Source organism: Amia ocellicauda, chromosome 5 (assembly GCF_036373705.1).
Source record: "Amia ocellicauda isolate fAmiCal2 chromosome 5, fAmiCal2.hap1, whole genome shotgun sequence".
NCBI classification, from domain to species: Eukaryota; Metazoa; Chordata; class Actinopteri; order Amiiformes; family Amiidae; genus Amia; species Amia ocellicauda.
Window position 1 is genome coordinate 30,264,869 of NC_089854.1, and position 21,520 is coordinate 30,286,388.

The window sequence follows — 21,520 nt, forward strand, 5'->3', positions numbered from 1 at the left end:
AAATTACATTTCTGCAATATGCCCCTCGTCAGCTGCGCAGCTTACCAAGATGAGATGACCTCATCATTAGAAGGTGTCCGTACGCCGGGGTGCCCTGTTCTGTCAGCAGCCAAATGAAGCTGCTAAGCAAAACAAGCAAATGAGCCGTGAGGAAAAAACGGAAAGGACTTGCCTCTCTGAGTCTCCCCAAGCCCCTCATGTATACATGTGTAATGTATTGTCATATTTCTGTTGGTTCATAGTTTTAAAGTACAGACAGGATTCCACTGTCAACTAGGATGACTAGAATTTGAAGAGCGTATTTTTCATTGGATGCAGATTTGGGCTATCCAAAAATAGTATGACACTGTCCCACGCATCCTTATAGAAGTTTACTGTAGTATAGCAGGATGAAATTACAGGAAAGTGTTGGAAATTAAAGTGCGAGAATTCATGGGAAGACATGGAGAGGGAGAGTAAGCCATGAGAGAAACTATGGAAAAACAAATCACATGCCCTGGTTAAAACTGAGAAAACCACCCAATTAGCATGCTAATTTACTTTTGGAAAGCTCTAAGGGCATATCAATGAAGGGATGTTGGTAGACAGGAGATTAGAAAATGCTTGAAAATGAAAACCAGTTAAGGGCATATTCGGCCACTTTCATATTGAATGGCATCATGGTGTGAAGTGGGTAAAAACTAGGAAATATATTTAAAAGTCAAAGCTTTTATTTAATTGTCTCCCATAGCTTGGAATTGCATACATTCAATACTGCACTACCTATATTCATATGGAGGTGGGGATAGTGGTTTGTCCCCTGGGTTCACCTCTGCAGATATAAAATAAAAGCATATTCTGCTCATTTGATAAGTTATAATTTGCCTTTCTAGTGCTTTGAGGGCGAAAGTGAGAAAGCAAAGCACGTTTTAATACTAAATATTGCACACAATCTTTGCAGGTAGCGAGATGCACGTGATGAAGGAAAATGCTGTAGCTTTTCCAGGAGGCCAACCAAAATAGTGCTTGTCAGCAAATTTAGCTGGCAAGATCTTACGTAAATGTTAGGTAACCATTTAACTTGTGCTGTTATCCTTAGTGCTGAAAAGGCAATGGATTAGTCAGGGCTGAGAATGCCACCACATTGCAGACACAGATCTCATAAAAGAGAGCACTGCCATATTTTTCAATTTGTCAGCAGGACCCAAAGTTGTAATACATTTTCTGCTCACAGACGCTGGTTTGACCTGGTGTTTCATTGGTATCACTCCAGCGGAAAAGCAGGCCTAGAGACAACCTCGCTGCCTTTGGGTTAGTAAGGAGGCTTATGAAGGTCACTGCATGATACAATCAAATAACTAAGTCAACTTGGAGGGGATAGTTGTTACCTTGATTGTCATTACAGTGCACACATTTCCATGGTTTCAGAAATATGCCCCTGCTAATGCTGATCAAGGGGCATTCAAATGATATAAATTCTACTTGCTCTCCTGTGAGCAGCTGGGCTGGAGTGAATTGGACCATTTTAAAATTGAGTACAACATTGAACGGTAATAGAACTGCCTAAAATCCTAGTAAGACTGAATAAAAAGTTATATTGATATTAGACCCATGAGAACAGATATTATACCCTCATACAAGAGGCTTGCCTTTTTCTGATTATGTAAAGGGCCAACACAGTCAGATTGTGCTTTGGCCCACACACAGCATACTGTCCAGTGGCTTATACATATAGTACACATGTCTGTTTTTTCCATTCAGCTGGTCTGCTGAATGAACTCAATTACAGTGCATCTCGACATAAAGGGTTCAGGCAACTGTGTAGCTACTGCATACGGTTATGCAAAGCAATAACAGCAATCAGGTGGAAAATAAAAAGGCCCTAATGAATTCCTTATTAAATAAAATACATTTTAAAAATTCTTGCCTTTTTTTTTCTTCCTCTCTGTCTTTTTTTTACTGGAACATCTAAGGGTCAATTATGAACTTACGTATGTATGAGTTACATACACCTCTGTCCCACTGTGTGAGTGAATACACTCCAATTGAAGGTACCTGAATAAAGATTTCTTCTAGGGGCAGCAGCAATAGACATAAGGACAGTTATTTTTATAGACGAGCAGCACGCACAATCCAGGTGCTCAGCAGAATTCTATTTATGCCTGCAATCTTTAGTTTCATCACAAGATTCTAGCTGACCTACTTAATATATATTGTTAATAACCTATTATATATTACAGCCTGGCACAACAACCCATAGCTGCACGGCACACATTTATCATACTTTAAGGGCAGTGGTACTACATTGAACCATAATGGTTTGGCCAAATATTATTTATATACTTAATAAAATATTCCATTCAACTGAACATCACACTCAATTTCCAAAGCTTTTGTTCCCCTACAAATAATACCAGTCTTTTCTAAGTTACTTAAATTATCACTAGTATAAAACATGAAAAATTCCCACTTCACTGCCTGCTTAGTGGTTTTATTTAGTGGTGATGAAACCATCAAGAAAATATTATTTATATCTCAGAAAATAATTGGAATTGATCAATTATTTGCCAGTTAGAGATTTAAATTGTCTATCCCAAAAAATATGATCTTAATAAGGAGGAGAAAAAAATAAATCTATATTTAAAATAATAAAATAGTGACCCATTCATCAAGCTCAGGACAATAAGATGAAAAATTCAATAGTTTGGGTAATCGATATTCATACATTCATATGGAGTGGGTGAAAGAAAAGTGGGAGAGACTGAAGATGACCTATATAAAAGATTGGAAAAAAAATGCCCGTACTTACTATTAATTATTTGAGAAAATAATTAATGCTGATAAAACATACATCAATCCTTCAAAGTCTTCAATTGCCTCACTTGCCAGAATATTAAAATACGATATAGCCTCTTCCCAGCTATAAACTATTGGTTTCACAGACTCAATGCTATCTTTATTTTTGGTAAATAAAATACCAAATGTTTCATATTCCTTAAAATCCACTAAAGTGTAGAGGACATTATTAAGCATTCTATTAAGTTTGAAGCAGTCTGCTTCAGATTGTATGCATAGCATAGCCTATATTATCATTGATATAGAAACACACCAAAGAAGATTTATCATAACCAAGAAAATTGTGAAGGAGACTGTCCTGCCAATAATAACTCTATATAATGTGAGCAATCTATTGCAAAAAGATTACATTATCTAGTATTCTGTATTCTGGAGCCTTATAGCACTTTTTTGTGCTTTTAATTAAAATGATTTCAGGGCAAAATTACATACTTTACTAGAAAACAGCTCAGCTTTTGGCATAATTGAAAGATGAACGATTTCTTGTTTTCTGTTGTTCAGCGGCTACGAAACTTGAATCTGCAGGCGGCCACTTTGTGAAAGAAGGCCCTGGATGACAGGGGCACAACACAACAGCAGAAAGAAAGGACATTAGTGTGGGGCGACTACAATATAATTGTTGCAACACCTTAATAAAAACACCTATCTTAGACAAAAAGGGCACATATATCTAATGACCCCCTCTTCTTGGGGTCTTGTACAGATGTTCTTACTGTTTTTCAGGTTTGCATTCTTTGGCCTTTATAGGTGAACACCTCACCCTGCATATTTTTCTCAAGAATGACTCCCTCCCTAGTGCAGAGGGCAAGTCTCTACTATTACAATATCAATAGCTCCCTGTTACCCATATGAGACCAAAGATAGAAAGCAGCTCTAGCAAACTCACAAGAGCGATCTTAGAATGGAAAAAAGAGCTATCTTTGAATACATCAGCTATTTTTTTCTTATTCTTCTTTCAAGGCTTAAGGGAAGAAAGGGAATCATTATAGGCAAAAGAGGACTTGGTGCTGTATTACCTGAAACTGTTTCTTCCTAGGAAAAGTCACAGTTAAAGCTTAAAATACAACCTTAAAATCTTGTCTTCTATTACAGAGCCAACAATATAAAAGGGGGTGGGGAGGCTGAGGGGTTAGGATGAATTCATGCTTCAGAAATGTCCTGCTGGCATTTAGAAGCAGAGAAGTAAAAACAGCTTTGAAAGAGGAATGCAAGGACTGAAACATTGCATACAAAATACTGTATTTTTAGTTCCTGTGGATGTCAAGTTTCTTCCGTTAACACACTGAATTAGTTTAAGGAAGAGTTATATATAGCAAGCCCAGAAATATTACAAACTATTATCTGTGCAGACACATATATCTATACATTTGTGTTTATCACATAATCATTACCAAACCTAACTATGAAATACTATATCATGCAGCTTTATTAAGTTGGCTTTAATTGAAAATATTGTTGAATCATTATTGATCTTTCCAGATCCTTCAAAAGCATAAATCATCATTAACCAGTACACATCAGTAGCTATAGGAGGTTAGCCCATTTCTAAACTGCCAGTAAAATGCAGAGATATTCTGTGTTATTCGCAGATCAGCTCAGACACTGATTCCGAACATATGCTCAAATCTTGTATTTGTGTCTCTCCAGCAAACAGGGTATTTCACATCTGGCATGACACTATTTTCTTTTTTCCCAACCACCAGTCAAAGAATACTTAATTTTGATATCAGCTGGAAATTGGAATGTAAAATAAAATGCATTAAAAGATAATGAAACATAACCTGATGCTCTCATCTGACTGAGAAGTAGGCCACTGGAATCCTCTGAAACCACAAATATGAAAATATCCAGTTCTATATTTGTTCGTGCACAAGCAAGAGGTGAAGAGCACCTAAATGTGGAAATGAAATAGCAGTTACATTGTGACCAACATGAGAAAAATCAACCAGTGGGGAACTTTGTCCAGGAAGAACTTCAGAACCCACAGCCGCAGTTGTTATTTGACAAATCGATGTTTACTTTTTACGGAGTAGCAAGATCCATCCAAAACCCTTTTCTGGAAATGTGGATTAACAGGCTGAACTTTCCCTTCTGCTCAGTTCAATTACTTTGATTGTTGATGAGGTTGGGTTCATCAGAAACTTGGGAGTCCTTAATATCTTCAGTGGAAATCCCACGTGTCCCACATTTTCAATATTGTTTGATGCCCCAAAAGGCTAAATCTCATGTAAGATAAATGCAGAGACTTTCAAATGAATCCATTCAATTCAGGTTTGTACAGTCATGCTCCTATACACACCCAAATGATTACATATTCCTTTGAAGCCTATTTGCTACCGTGACAAGTTGCACAATCTATAAGATGCAGAAGGACCTTGCAGGAGGCCATTGGAGTTTACCCCAGATAAACCTACCTTACCGCCAGCAGGGATTTGATGACATAATCATGTTGTGATGCTCATGGAATTCTAATCAAGGATCCTTTGGCTTTGATCTAAAAGGAGGGAGGGAACAAAAAAAAGCACTGAAGGAGGAAATATAGTAGATCTCAGAAATGGAAATCACTTTATTTTCTAACCTAGCTGCTACACTGTGTAATGACGTTAAAGAACAGGATTTGTACTTAACGAGGCTTTCTGTATCAGGCATTTAATTGTTTGCCTCCAGCGTCAGATGAAAATCCTGTGTTTCAGTTTTGTCAGCATTATTTGAATGTTAGTGAAGAAAGGCAAAGCTAAAAATCCTGCCAAAGTCCTTTTGATTGCTTTAAAGGGGAATGGATCAGTAACCCGAGCGAGTACTGTCACTTTCGGAGTCTACGCCGTGCACAGAGAAGGAAATCGATGCGATCTTTCTGTGCTTTACTGAAATCTACAAAAGGGGCAGATAAAATGGATGTCCCGCTAAAATCCACTAAAACAAAGAGCAGAGGAGACTGATGCTGGGAGTCTTTCACTGTCTTTTTATAATATGGAAATTGTCTGCAACAGCTAAAGTGAGAAAAACCCTTCAGTCTGGTGTGTGTGTGTCAGATCAGAACAGCTGATGTCTAAAGAGATTTCTTGGTGATCTCAAAACACCTTCATTTCCATTTGTTTTCTTACAAATGCTTAATTTATCAGGAACAAGGTTGCGTAAAAGACACGGGAAGTTCAAGACTAATGCCTTAAAGTTACTTAAAAATCATAATAAACATCAAAGACATTATTTAGCACCCTCGGTTTGGATTAATAAGTATCACAGCAATTCCCGTTCAACTATATCAATTCATGGCAAACTTTAGATCAAAGGTTCTGTACATCAAATATTCTCTTCAATTGCATTCAACAGGTTTTTACAGGGATTCAAAATTCTATGGAGGCCTAAAGAAAAAAAAATCACATGCCATACTTTATGAACAGGATCTATTTAGGATATTTATTTGCAGGTTTCTAATCTTATAAGGGATTCTAAATACAAACTGCTAATCATAAATCAGTTTGTTTACATTAAGCACAAACGGCTTTATATTGAACATATTTAATTATGGTAACTTGCTATGACAATACATTTTTTTCTACACAAATCAATTTCACTTTTAAGCTATGTTGATATTTGAACTTTCTGTTGTTTGTCTTTGACTCTTAAGACTAGAGAGAAATGTTGTAAACAACTATTAACCACATTTCAATTAATTGCATATTTAAAAGTTTCCCAACACCAAAAACAAAAGGTATAGAATTCATAGTTCTGTGTTTGTTCACAATAAATATTTGGGCTGCAGATGCAGTTTATATGCTGTTTATAACCAATGTATGATGCTTCACTATTGTGTAATTAACGATTATTAAAATAATGCCAATAAAGTTCTGTAATCCAACGTTCTACAGAGGGCACTTCCAGGTTTAGAAAAAAAAAATTAACAGTTAAAGTTTAATTTAGGCTAGATTAACAGTTTCTATTTAAGTAAAAACATTTCTGAAATCTTCTGAAATTCTCCAGAGAATGAATAAAAAGCCTCACACGGCTCTGGGGCAACATTACCGTCTGTCATAATTTCTCCCATCCGTATTACAAAAGGCCGCGCTTTGAAACGTAATTCCTTCTGAAATGTGGTAACAAAAATAGATATTTTGCATCAGATGGATTTATTTTGCCTTTGGAGAAATCCCTTGAAAAAAAAAAAAGAGACAGAGAGAGACACACATGCTTATGCAATCAGTGTTAAAACCCCTGGAATACAGGATTAGTCAAATTTATTTGCAGTGGTTTGTAAAGAGAATAACATGAGAGACAAATCCAAAATGGATATTTACAACATGATGTTCGCACTGTGTAAAACCTTACAATGCTTCATGAGGGGGCTAAGAGGAAGCACATGTCAATTCATAAGCGGTGTAATGAAATATAAGAACAAACAAAACAGAAGGGGTTTTCCCAGTCATCATCATACAGGGCTGTATTCAGCTAATCTGAATAGGAGGCAGGTTTTCATACATGTTTACTACCAAACGTGGATAAAACATTTTAAAGAAAGAAAAGTAGGATGTGTAGAGGAAGGATCAGCTAGAATCTTATAATTAATGGAAACTGCCAACCCAAAGTACAGACATGAACCTCTGAAAGGCTAGCTGGGATTATACAGAAGCTGAAAAGAATAAATCAGTTATGAACTGAATGAACACTACTAGCGCAAATCAGTTATGAATTGATCATCCAAGACTGGTAAAATATGCCACAAGAAAAACTGATCATACAGAGGTGGGACAATCAAAGATGTTCAAACTCTGTGACATGTTAAAGGTATGAAATTCTGAATATGGTGATATTACTGATTTGCACTAGTAGGAGCACTTTTGTTCTTTTCAGCTTCTGTATAATCCCAGCTAGCCTTTCAGCTAGCAAATTGTATGGCACTGGATATTTTAAAAATGTATTTTGTTCATCCTTAATACAAGAAAAATGCAAGACAAAATATATACTGTTGAGCTATAAGCAGCAGTTTGGGGAAGTGGATAGGGCTATAGACTAGTAACCTGTACTGAGACATAGTACTATATATAACATCCTATTTATGCGAACATGGATGACTACCAGAGTCAAGGCCAGGAATAATGGCTTGAAAAAAATGTCTCAGAGTGGCTTTATACAGTGAACAAGTGCTTAAATTTAAGGGTTGTCAGACATAAAAGTGGAAATCACTACATATAGGCATAGGCACCCAAAGCAGTGTGATTCAACAAAGTTAATGCAAACATCAGGTAATGTCATCATCAGCATGGACACACGCTGCAGACATAAAGCACAGTGCCAGTGCATGCAAGGCTTTGAATATCAGCAAAAGGGCGTCACACTCTATTGTATGATTATCTGCAATGATTTAGGATCTCACTTGGGGTCCATGCACTTGGAAAAGGAGGAGGAGAGAGTGACAGGCAGCCACTGGCTTGCAAAGACAAGGAGGATCTAAAAGTGATTAAAAGGTTTTCGATTGAGCAGTAAGTAAGTAAGCTTGTCCTCACAGAGCTTTTCTCTCAGTTTCTCCCCGAAGGGTGAAGGCAAGATGAGGTGCAGTTTGTGTGCTGTGTAGATGAAGAGGCAGGGGGAAGGTACAGGTGGGTCACAGTGCACCAAGGCCTATCGGCAGCTTTGCTCTGTATTTTCAGCACTTCCCATTGTTTGGTGCAATGTCCCATATCCCCTTTGAGAGCTATTTTCACATTGAACTATAACTCTGAAAACATTAATCTCTCTCACGTTAAATTGTACATTTTCCCACTTTGATACAGCGTGTCACTTGGGACTGAAGTTTCACCTCAGTTTGTAGGACATTATGTAGATTATATTTTAGTTTTTGGCGGTTTATTATGTTTTTTCCAGTTTTCAATCAAGCGGCATCTCAGTTTTCAGACAATACCCTGGATTCCAAGGTTATAGCTGGATCATTCCCAGTGTTATTTAAAGCAATGCCTTTGGAACGTGTTATTTTGCAGCCTTCCAGCACATTTCTTGATGGCCTAGTTCAGTTCTGTGTGTGTGCGTAAGGCACAGACTGTTTTCCAGACATTCTCAGGGCATCGAGTCCATTGTGTTGATAATTAGTTTTTTTTTTTTCTGTTGGTAAGTGTTGCACAGTTTAAGGAAATGATTGCAGCAAAATGTTAATGTTTTGAAATAATGTAGGTGGTTTGACAATGATGAATAGATGGATAGCGATATAGACATACACACACACACATTTGTTTTTAAGTACCATGTAAAGAAATTCAGTGAAAATATTATAGCAAAGCTTATATATATTTTTTAAAGGCCCACCCCAAATAAAACCAATAAGGCAGCTGATTTCATTCCAGCCCAGTTTGTGTTGTATGGCATTTCTCTCTCTGTACAGCTGTGCTCATCAAACACATAACCGATGCATTCTATCTATTTCACAGTGTTACATAACTAATGGTTAAAGGCCCCAAGGAGGCATAAGAGATAAAGTCAGTTAGCTGTCAGAGATGATTTAAAGTCTGGATGAAATTTGGGGTTGATAAATCCTATTAAGAGAGAGCTGCATTTGTGTGAGTGTGGAAACTTTCACAAAGTCAAGCTTATTTACATTGCCATGCTCGTGACTGCTGTGATGTGTCACATACATGTTAATTCAGGGTTTCTCAATTTAAATTAAATTATAGATATATAGATAAACACACATATAGCAAAAATAGCAGTAATTCACATTATTAGTGCCTCTGAACCCAAACTATAATAAAATAATTCCAACTTCATGGTCAACACGCAGAAGGGATGCCTTCTTTATACACTGTGCTCAGCAAAACAGGAGGGCAGCCACCTTGGGCCCTTGGGAGGGATTTTTTTACATCTTTAAGGAAGTTCGTTTACATCTTTAACAAATGCTAGATTTATCACTTACATCTCCCGGCATCAACATCGCAGGTGGGCCTGTAAGCTGTAACATTAGTACTCTTTAGAAAGAGATCTCCGGCCTGTTATGGATTAATTTAGCACCAGTGCTTCAGAATAATTGTTACATCAGAAAAGCAGGGGTATGCGATGAAGGTAGCGCAGTGGGAAGGAGGCCCGTGAAGAACCCAGGCTCTGTTGTGTCTGCATTTTGTTCAGTAAAAATGTGAATTGACATCCCTGTGTAACTCATTTTGTGGAAGTCACAAGCACACACCAGAAGCAAAGAGGGAACTCACGAGGAGGAAAAACTAATTGTGGCACTGGTGTTCTCTAAGCCTCTAGTGACCCCTTTCTTTCCTCTTGTTGCCTATATGCCTCTTTATTAAAGCCTTTTCAGGTTTATTTTTTAACAGCTGTACTGTATCAATGCAGTAGTAGGCTCGTTTCTGCCATAACCTGCCAAGGGATCAAACACGGTACCTGGGAACTGCAGGACATGGCGTATGTAGGGACTCAAAACTGCATTTGTCAAAGGTCCCATCTCAGATTAGACCACCATTGCTCCTGCCCCTTTCATTAGAAGACTGTGCTTAAAATGCTCATTACGAATGACAGCAGAAATTAACTGCTTTGCCCTTGAATACAATTACTAACAGATAGCAAAACACAACTACATATCTTTGCGAAATTAGAAGATAGAATCAATTAAGATCTGGAAGAAGGAAAAAAAAAAGGTCACTGCCACTTCACTGCAAAAAACAATCAGGGATGATAATATAACTCAGGGTAATTACAGAAGTTTAGTGTAATTTATAACTGAATGGGAAAAATACAATCTTTTTAAAAATGCAAACTTTTCTTTATGAACAGGGCTGTGTTAAAAGCAATGTTTGTAGGCTTGGGAAAGGATGATTGTGGGCCTGTTAAACCAAAGGGAGAGAAACACTTGGGGTTGCCACATCCCATATGACAAATGGAAATGGAAAAGAAAAGGGGATGCTATAATGTCCATCTTAAATGTTGAGTTATTGTAAAACATACTTCATGGTAGAAAGAGAAAACACATTGTTAGTTTTAGTGTACATTCAAAAACCTAATTACGGGGGGGGGGGGGGGGGGGGATATCACAATATCAGATATTCATCACATATTAACAGCCCTGGTAACAAACAGTTTGTTATACACTCACCTACAGGATTATTAGGAACACCTGTTCAATTTCTCATTAATGCAATTATCTAACCAACCAATCACATGGCAGTTGCTTCAATGCATTTAGGGGTGTGGTCCTGGTCAAGACAATCTCCTGAACTCCAAACTGAATGTCTGAATGGGAAAGAAAGGTGATTTAAGCAATTTTGAGCGTGGCATGGTTGTTGGTGCCAGACGGGCCGGTCTGAGTATTTCACAATCTGCTCAGTTACTGGGATTTTCACGCACAACCATTTCTAGGGTTTACAAAGAATGGTGTGAAAAGGGAAAAACATCCAGTATGCGGCAGTCCTGTGGGCGAAAATGCCTTGTTGATGCTATAGGTCAGAGGAGAATGGGACGACTGATTCAAGCTGATAGAAGAGCAACTTTGACTGAAATAACCACTCGTTACAACCGAGGTATGCAACAAAGCATTTGTGAAGCCACAACACGTACAACCTTGAGGCGGTTGGGCTACAACAGCAGAAGACCCCACCGGGTACCACACATCTCCACTACAAATAGGAAAAAGAGGCTACAATTTACACAAGCTCACCAAAATTGGACAGTTGAAGACTGGAAAAATGTTGCCTGGTCTGATGAGTCTCGATTTCTGTTGAGACATTCAGATGGTAGAGTCAGAATTTGGCGTAAACAGAATGAGAACATGGATCCATCATGCCTTGTTACCACTGTGCAGGCTGGTGGTGGTGGTGTAATGGTGTGGGGGATGTTTAATTGGCACACTTTAGGCCCCTTAGTACTAATTGGGCATCGTTTGAATGCCACGGCCTACCTGAGCATTGTTTCTGACCATGTCCATCCCTTTATGACCACCATGTACCCATCCTCTGATGGCTACTTCCAGCAGGATAATGCACCATGTCACAAAGGTCGAATCATTTCAAATTGGTTTCTTGAACATGACAATGAGTTCACTGTACTAAACTGGCCCCCACAGTCACCAGATCTCAACCCAATAGAGCATCTTTGGGATGTGGTGGAACGGGAGCTTCGTGCCCTGGATGTGCATCCCACAAATCTCCATCAACTGCAAGATGCTATCCTATCAATATGGGCCAACATTTCTAAAGAATGCTTTCAGCACCTTGTTGAATCAATGCCACGTAGAATTAAGGCACTTCTGAAGGCGAAAGGGGGTCAAACACAGTATTAGTATGGTGTTTTTAATAATCCTTTAGGTGAGTGTATATATATATATATATATATATATATATACAATTTCAGGTTTCAGGTTGTTGTTGTAATACACATGTTATTATTTTTAATGTAATGTAAATTATTTTTTGTCAACAGGAATAACATATGCATCAGCTGTTGATGCAATAAGCATGTAATCTGATTTTAAATCTGCCAACTAATTAGATAAATTAGTTCAGGTTAATTCATTACAAGTATAGCTTTGCAATGACCTCAGAGTAACAGTAAAACACAGATACCATGACAACTGGATTATTTGGGGTTGATAAGTTGCAAAACAAATTCAAGGAGAACAGAAGGAAACTAGAAATAGGCATTCTGGTGTCCCTTTTCCAAAAAAAAAAAAAAAACACGAAAACAATCTAGAAGCAACTGGACTTATATCTATTTATATTGATATATTTTAAAGGAAGATCTGAAGAACTATAGGCCCAAAGCTTACTACCCATCTAATACAAAGTTTGTAAATACTTTGTATTTACAAACACACACTAGCCATCACCCCAACCAAGAGAACAAGCCGTATTCAGAAGCGGATATTACAGATGGATCATATACAAGTTGTCTGAGAAGTATTGGAAAGAAGTAGGGAATATGAGCTTCCTCTGTGCCGGGGCATTGTTAACTACAAGAAAGCATGAATTTCAATATTCAAATTCAACAAATTCAGTCATCATAGCTCTAAGAAATCAACACATTGAGGAAACCTATATAACTCTTATTAAACATATCTGACTTTCAGGGAGGCCTTCATCCAGTAGTGGATCGATATATAGGCTGCTGCTGATGATAAATATATAGATATAGAGGATATAGATGTATGTAATGCATGTATGTATCTATGTATATACTGTCACACTGTGGAGAGTTAAGCCTTAACAAAGGCTGTTTAGCACAATTTTTACTTTTATCCTGGGTATAGGGGAAAGACTATACTTGTCTTCTGTTATCTGTGTTCAAGCCACAGCTTGGTTTCCTGAATAAAAGCACTTGGCACACTCTCCAGTCCAGCAGGCAGTCTCGTCATCATTGTTGGTAAGTGGGTATAAATGTCCGGTACCGACCCATTAGCCCCATGTGTGGCTCCCTTTTATTCACCTCCTTTGATGAGCTCAGGTGTGCTCATCTGTTTCTTTTTTAAGGAGGGGGAGGCACTTCTTCACTAAATGACACCCTTCACATACTTCTCGCCATGGGGTATCACAATACAAATACATAGAAACAAGTGCATCATGTATATATACAGAGAGCCTTTGATGAGATACCAATAAGTGAAATAAATACCTAAAAGATACAAGATGGCAAAATTAAATAAACTTTGCAGGCGTGACATGCAAAAGAGTATCTTGGGGAGGCCTTTATCCAGCAGTGGATTTATATAGATGGTGATGATACAGAAAGAGATACATCTAGATCTATATTTTCTTGGTCTTGTTGTTGTTTAGTGGCATTTTGGATCTCCTTGATATTACACACCATCAGTTTAATTGTAAAGACCACAGAACATTGCTTTGTCATGGCCCTGAAGCTTGTTCTATGCACTTGTCTCTATGTGGTCCTTTGAAAACCCCAATGTTTGAAATCATGGCATGCTACAAGTCTCTCATTCTGTGAGCTTGACCACTATGAGGAGGCTGATGTCATAACCAGACGCACACAGTCCCTTGCTGCTTTCTGTGACACGATACTTGCATGAACAGCACAACCTCTCCACCAGGTCAAGTGCCATGGTTGTGCAGCCATGTCCTGTGTAACATGTATCCACTATGAACATATTTTAAAATCCAGCGATGCCTAGGAGAGCCAGCATGACATATCCACACCTTCAAGAGCTGCATGGTCAAGTGTGTTAATCATAATTGGTCCATTACGTATTTCAGGAACCAATTGATGATATACAGTGAGGGAAAAAAGTATTTGATCCCCTGCTGATTTTGTACGTTTGCCCACTGACAAAGAAATGATCAGTCTATAATTTTAATGGTAGGTGTATTTTAACAGTGAGAGACAGAATAACAACAAAAAAATCCAGAAAAATGCATTTCAAAAAAGTTATAAATTGATTTTAATGAGGGAAATAAGTATTTGACCCCTTCGACTTAGTTCTTGGTGGCAAAACGCTTGTTGGCAATCACAGAGGTCAGACGTTTCTTGTAGTTGGCCACCAGGTTTGCACACATCTCAGGAGGGATTCTGTCCCACTCCTCTTTGCAGATCCTCTCCAAGTCATTAAGGTTTCAAGGCTGACGTTTGGCAACTCGAACCTTCAGCTCCCTCCACAGATTTTCTATGGGATTAAGGTCTGGAGACTGGCTAGGCCACTCCAGGACCTTAATGTGCTTCTTCTTGAGCCACTCCTTTGTTGCCTTGGCTGTGTGTTTTGGGTCATTGTCATGCTGGAATACCCATCCACGACCCATTTTCAATGCCCTGGCTGAGGGAAGGAGGTTATCACCCAAGATTTGATGGTACATGGCCCCGTCCATCGACCCTTTGATGCGGTGCAGTTGTCCTGTCCCCTTAGCAGAAAAACACCCCCAAAGCATAATGTTTCCACCTCCATGTTTGACGATGGGGATGGTGTTCTTGGGGTCATTCCACCTCCTCCAAACACGGCGAGTTGAGTTGATGCCAAAGAGCTCGATTTTGGTCTCATCTGACCACAACACTTTCACCCAGTTCTCCTCTGAATCATTCAGATGTTCATTGGCAAACTTCAGACGGGCCTGTACATGTGCTTTCTTGAGCAGGGGGACCTTGCGGGCGCTGCAGGATTTCAGTCCTTCACGGCGTAGTGTGTTACCAATTGTTTTCTTGGTGACTATGGTCCCAGCTGCCTTGAGATCATTAACAAGATCCTCCCGTGTAGTTCTGGGCTGATTCCTCACCGTTCTCATGATCATTGAAACTCCACGAGGTGAGATCTTGCATGGAGCCCCAGACTGAGGGAGACTGACAGTTATTTTGTGTTTCTTCCATTTGCGAATAATTGCACCAACTGTTGTCACCTTCTCACCAAGCTGCTTGGCGATGGCCTTGTAGCCCATTCCAGCCTTGTGTAGGTCTACAATCTTGTCCCTGACATCCTTGGACAGCTCTTTGGTCTTGGCCATGGTGGAGAGTTTGGAATCTGATTGATTGATTGCTTCTGTGGACAGGTGTCTTTTATACAGGTAACGACCTGAGATTAGGAGCACTCCCTTTAAGAGAGTGCTCCTAATCTCAGCTCGTTACCTGTATAAAAGGCTCCTGGGAGCCAGAAATCTTGCTGATTGATAGGGGATCAAATACTTATTTCACTCATTAACATGCAAATCAATTTATAACTTTTTTGAAATGTGTTTTTCTGGATTTTTTTGCTGTTATTCTGTCTCTCACTGTTAAAATACACCTACCATTAAAATTATAGACTGATCATATCTTTGTCAGTGGGCAAACGTACAAAATCAGCAGGGGATCAAATACGTTTTTCCGTCACTGTAACAGCAAGAAAATAGAAAGCACAAACTTGAAAGGACAACCAGGACAAACCAAGAATGATGCATCAGTGTCATAAAAACATCCTGTTTACTCCATTTGATGTTCTTTGTAAAGGGGTCAGGCATCTTTTTTTACTAGTAACCTAAACCTAGTAACCCCTTGATACAGTTTTTCAAAAGGTCCTCCATGACTGTAAATAAAACCTTGTCAAAATCCATCTTGATTCACAGTCATTACCTCTTGAGCTTGTAGCACTCCCACAACATGAAAGCAGACATGGGTTTTGCTGGGACTTCCTGTCCCTCCGCTAGAATCCATTGATCAGAAGCCTTATGGACCCACTCACTTCAAACTTAGGTTCTTTATCTCTAAATCAATGTACATTATAATGTTTGCTGTTTTTTTTTTTTTTTTTTTAATGGTGGTCATTAAATCTCCAATGTAACTTGGTAACAACAATCTAAAGCAAGATAAGTGTGGGTTTCGTTAATAAACTAATTAATTGAATTATTAATTTTGAATCGGTACCTCGGGGAACACGGACACTTTTGTATTTTGAAATTAGCACCTAGGTATTAGTCTCAACAATATGAATTTATGTGAATATTGTCTTGTTTTGTTCTTTACAAAATTCCACATGAAAAACACAGCAGAATTAAAGAATTATAAAACATTCTGTGTATAAAGTGAACTGCAAAAGGTCTGATTACTTTTAATTTATTGTTTGCGCTTTGCCAGCGAAAGTCACCTTTGTCCTGCTTCACCTTTTCAAAGGTAACAAATTACGCTAAACAATAAGGATCTGGGAGCCATTCATCAAATCCAAAGCACAAAACGATGGGTAGTACAAAAATGAAGGCCTATTCCACCACAAAACACAATGAACAGGAAAATAAGCTGTGATTGAATGCACTTTTTTACCACACTCCAAGCTGGCATTGCTGCAGAATATCCTTCAGTTAGTAGAAGGCTTTTATTTGGTCTCCTAGGCACTTCTTTCACTCATTGCATTGCAGAGGAAATCTTACTGTTCCCAAGGACATGACAAAATCCTGCAAGAATCTGAGTGAGTACTAATATATTGATTTCCGACAGGATTTATTTCACTGGGGTCCGACAGCAGAACCTGATACTTTAAAAAGGGGGTGGTATCTATTTTTCCCCTCCGCGAGTCAGATATTTTTATTTCTTCTATAGTTAATTACTGTAATAAAAAGTGATAGCAATACCCATTATCAGACATCCTACAGGGCTTCACAGTGGATTTTCAATTAAGTAGAGGGCCCGTCCTTTGTGCTATGAGTTGCTGGGATTGGAAGGGGAGGCCCCTGATATTGGAAATGGCAGCACATTATTGTAGAAAACCAGTAGGTTGTGAGCACTTACCTCTAGCCTGTGGCCTGCCAAGTGGGGGCAATCTGCCAAAAAAGCAAGCTGATGCATAGCTCTTAACTGTTCTTCCTCCAAGGAGTGGCTACACAGACACTGCATTCTTTTCAGAATTATTTCACAAAACTAAAACAAGCACTTTCTTTGGTGCACCTTCTGTGGACATCTGAGGGCTACAAGCTAAGAAAGGCACGTCACGCTTGCTCCCCATAGCTTTCTTCATCATCCCTGCCAACCTGAGATGGCTCACAGGGGTAGATGTACTAAGAAAGGCCAGTTGCAGCGCAAACATGCCGCACATAGCGTCTTTGTTTTTGCAACATAAGAAAAAGATCCTATGAACTAGGAGACATTATCTTTGTCCTCAAGTTGATGTGTCAGAAGCAGGAAAAATGGGCAAGCGTAAGGATCTGAGCGACTTTGACAAGGGCCAAATGGTGATGGCTAGACGACTAGGTCAGAGCATCTCCAAAACTGCAGCTCTTGTGGGGTGTTCCCGGTCTGCAGTGGTCAGTACCTATCAAAAGTGCTCCAAGGAAGGAAAAGTGGTGAACCGGCGACAGGGTCATGGGCAGCCAAGGCTCATTGATGCATGTGGGGGGTGAAGGCTGGCCCGTGTGGTCCGATCCAACAGACGAGCTACTATAGCTCAAATTGCTGAAAAAGTTAATGCTGGTTCTGATAGAAAGGTGTCAGAACACACAGTGCATCGCAGTTTGTTGCGTATGGGGCTGCGTAGCCGCAGACCAGTCAGGGTGCCCATGCTGACCTCTGTTCACTGACGAAAGCGCCTACAATGGGCACTTGAGCATGGATCACGGAGCAATGGAAGAAGGTGGCCTGGTCTGATGAATCACGAGTTCAAGGTGTTGACTTGGCCTCCAAATTCCACAGATCTCAATCCAATCGAGCATCTGTGGGATGTGCTGGATAAACAAGTCCGATCCATGGAGGCCCCACCTCGCAACTTACAGGACTTAAAGGATCTGATGGTAACGTCTTGGTGCCAGATACCACAGCACACCTTCAGAGGTCTAGTGGAGTCCATGCCTCGATGGGTCAGGGCTGTTTTGGCAGCAAATGGGGGACCTACACAATATTAGGCAGGTGGTCATAATGTTATGGCTGATCGGTGTGTGTATATATATATATATGTATTTTCAAGTATTCAAATATTCGATAAAACATTTCGGTTTCCAGAGCGAGAGTGGGGGGGGTGATGTGCTAGTGGTACCACTACAGTGTGGCAGAGGGGAGGGGGAGGGGGCAGATTTTCAAAAGTAGAAACCACACAAAATAAATTGCATCACTTAAAAATATGATATTTATTAATAATATTAAAAAAGTGTTAATTTTCAGATATCAGCTGCCATTTCATAATTTCCTTTCTTAATTGAGCAGCATTTACAAAAATAACAAATATGTAGGACTTCTCCCTGTATCATGATCCCGATTAACACTGGCAATAATGAAAGTATCCTAGATATTTGTATTTCTCTGTATGAGAATTAAACTGTGTTCCAGTATTAAAAGTGCACATCTATGTTGCTCAAATCTGTCCTGTTTGCATATAGCCATGTTTGTTAATATTAAATATACCGTCATAGCCTATATGTAGCTAACTGATTGTTACTAACTTGGCAGAAATTATTCTTAAGAACAATAACACATTTATATAGTATTGTGAATACACCAACAACACACTGGGATTCATAACTTACGCAGTTTTTCACTAATTCAGTGTCATCATTTATAACATCCACATAAGCTTAATCAATTACAATAAGTGTCGCTAATTAAATTAATCATATCTATAACATTGTGTGCAGAATCAACTTTTATTTTGTATGGGATTCTTCAAAAAAATACACAATGGATCAGGTAGTGGTTGTATTAATCGCTAGTTTTTCAAGGTAGTGATTTATTTCTGCCATCGGTAAATTTAAGAAACATCTGCCTGTCATGTGTCAAATTTGCGTTAGTTTCATGGGCATCTGAACATTTCTGGGCACACAACTCTAACGCATGTGCACTCTGTGCCTTTTGTTCATCCAGAATCTCATATACTAGCATTACCATATTATATATTGTTACTGGTTATGTTGTCAGAAGTATTCAAATACTAACATCCCTTTGAATATTCAAATACTCATGCACATCCCTAGTGTGTAGCACACCGATGGTTTGCTCAGTCACGGCCCTGCTCCTTACATGTGCCTGGATATTGTGCTCCTCCATGTCGGTGAAGTTGGATTCAATATTGCTGGCAGTATGGATGTAAAGGATAGACACTATCTCCTTACAATTAATTCAATAATCTTATATAATATTTTATGCAACATACATAAACCATTGAACATCAAGCCCAAAGTGCGCAGTGTAGCCATTCTTGGTGCCTCTGCCTCACACTGACACACTAATCGTGTTCCACATTCTCATTTCACACACTGCCTTGCTCTGTCACCCATACAAATGGGAGTTCGTGCTCCACCATCTTCATAAACAGAAGATTATGACTCACTAGAATACACAGAGACCCTCACCTACAGTACACAACATTAGCATTGCTAATTCTAATGCTAACACAGTGAATTGCTAATATAATTTTCACAATGCCTGATAAACTATGAATGTTTTGTTGACATTTAATAGGTCAAATGACCATCTAAAGTGATGTACTGAAAAAAAGTTTGGGTAAGAAAGGCTTTTGCTAATGTGACTCATAGTCACATGCTATTATAAAGCTATAGTTAATATTCCTAAAAAATGCTATCAGCTAAATATAATGAACTGTATGTACATCAACTGACAGGCTGTAGCAATCGGTTAATGGAAAGTTAATGGTGAAAGTGGTTCTCATGCTAATAACTCCCACACCAAGCAGCTTATAAATAAACCTTATAGCCTTTAAACACAAAATTATTTGCCAAAAGTTTCTGCACAGGAAGAATATGAAGCATGTTTAATTCCCTACCAGTCATCTTATTGGTTACCCTGGAATCTAACCACTTCTCTCAAATTCAACAGAGACCCAAGGTCTTTCCGAGTGCATCGATTTTGAATGTGTTGATAACCTCTGCGTTTGCAAACCGCATAATTTCAGATAGAGCTATTCTATGTCTTTATTCAGGAGGGGTTCCAAGATGTTCAGTGTATTTTGTTAGCCCTATATTAAAATCAAATAAATAACTGGTAACTTGTTTTCTTGAACTATTATTTAAATAAAATCTGCTAAACACTATTTTATATACAATTATTGGAAAATGTATATGAATTAATGTGAACAGCTGTTCCTTCAGCTTAAGTTCAAACCATGTTATGCTGTATTAATGCATAATTAACCCTTTCCAGAAAGTTCAAGAGGAGCAGATTGAAAAAGTAGTTAATGCAGCGCAAATGGGTCACAAAACGGGTCTAATGGAAAGGCAACACAAACCAACACATAACTGAACATTGTATGCCACATGACTATTCAATTTTTTAGCTTATTCCAAAGCAAATAAAACAAATAGGCTATACACTCACCTAAAGGATTATTAGGAACACCATACTAATACTCTGTTTGACCCCCTTTCACCTTCAGAACTGCCTTAATTCTACGTGGCATTGATTCAACAAGGTGCTGAAAGCATTCTTTAGAAATGTTGGCCCATATTGATAGGATAGCATCTTGCAGTTGATGGAGATTTGTGGGATGCACATCCAGGGCACGAAGCTCCCGTTCCACCACATCCCAAAGATGCTCTATTGGGTTGAGATCTGGTGACTGTGGGGGCCAGTTTAGTACAGTGAACTCATTGTCATGTTCAAGAAACCAATTTGAAATGATTCGACCTTTGTGACATGGTGCATTGTCCTGCTGGAAGTAGCCATCAGAGGATGGGTACATGGTGGTCATAAAGGGATGGACATGGTCAGAAACAATGCTCAGGTAGGCCGTGGCATTTAAACGATGCCCAATTGGCACTAAGGGGCCTAAAGTGTGCCAAGAAAACATCCCCCACACCATTACACCACCACCACCAGCCTGCACAGTGGTAACAAGGCATGATGGATCCATCCATCGAGACTCTTCAGACCAGGCAACATTTTTCCAGTCTTCAACTGTCCAATTTTGGTGAGCTTGTGCAAATTGTAGCCTCTTTTTCCTATTTGTAGTGGAGATGAGTGGTACCCGGTGGGGTCTTCTGCTGTTGTAGCCCAACCGCCTCAAGTTTGTACGTGTTGTGGCTTCACAAATGCTTTGCTGCATACCTCGGTTGTAACGAGTGGTTATTTCAGTCAAAGTTGCTCTTCTATCAGCTTGAATCAGTCGTCCCATTCTCCTCTGACCTATAGCATCAACAAGGCATTTTCGCCCACAGGACTGCCGCATACTGGATGTTTTTCCCTTTTCACACCATTCTTTGTAAACCCTAGAAATGGTTGTGCGTGAAAATCCCAGTAACTGAGCAGATTGTGAAATACTCAGACCGGCCCGTCTGGCACCAACAACCATGCCATGCTCAAA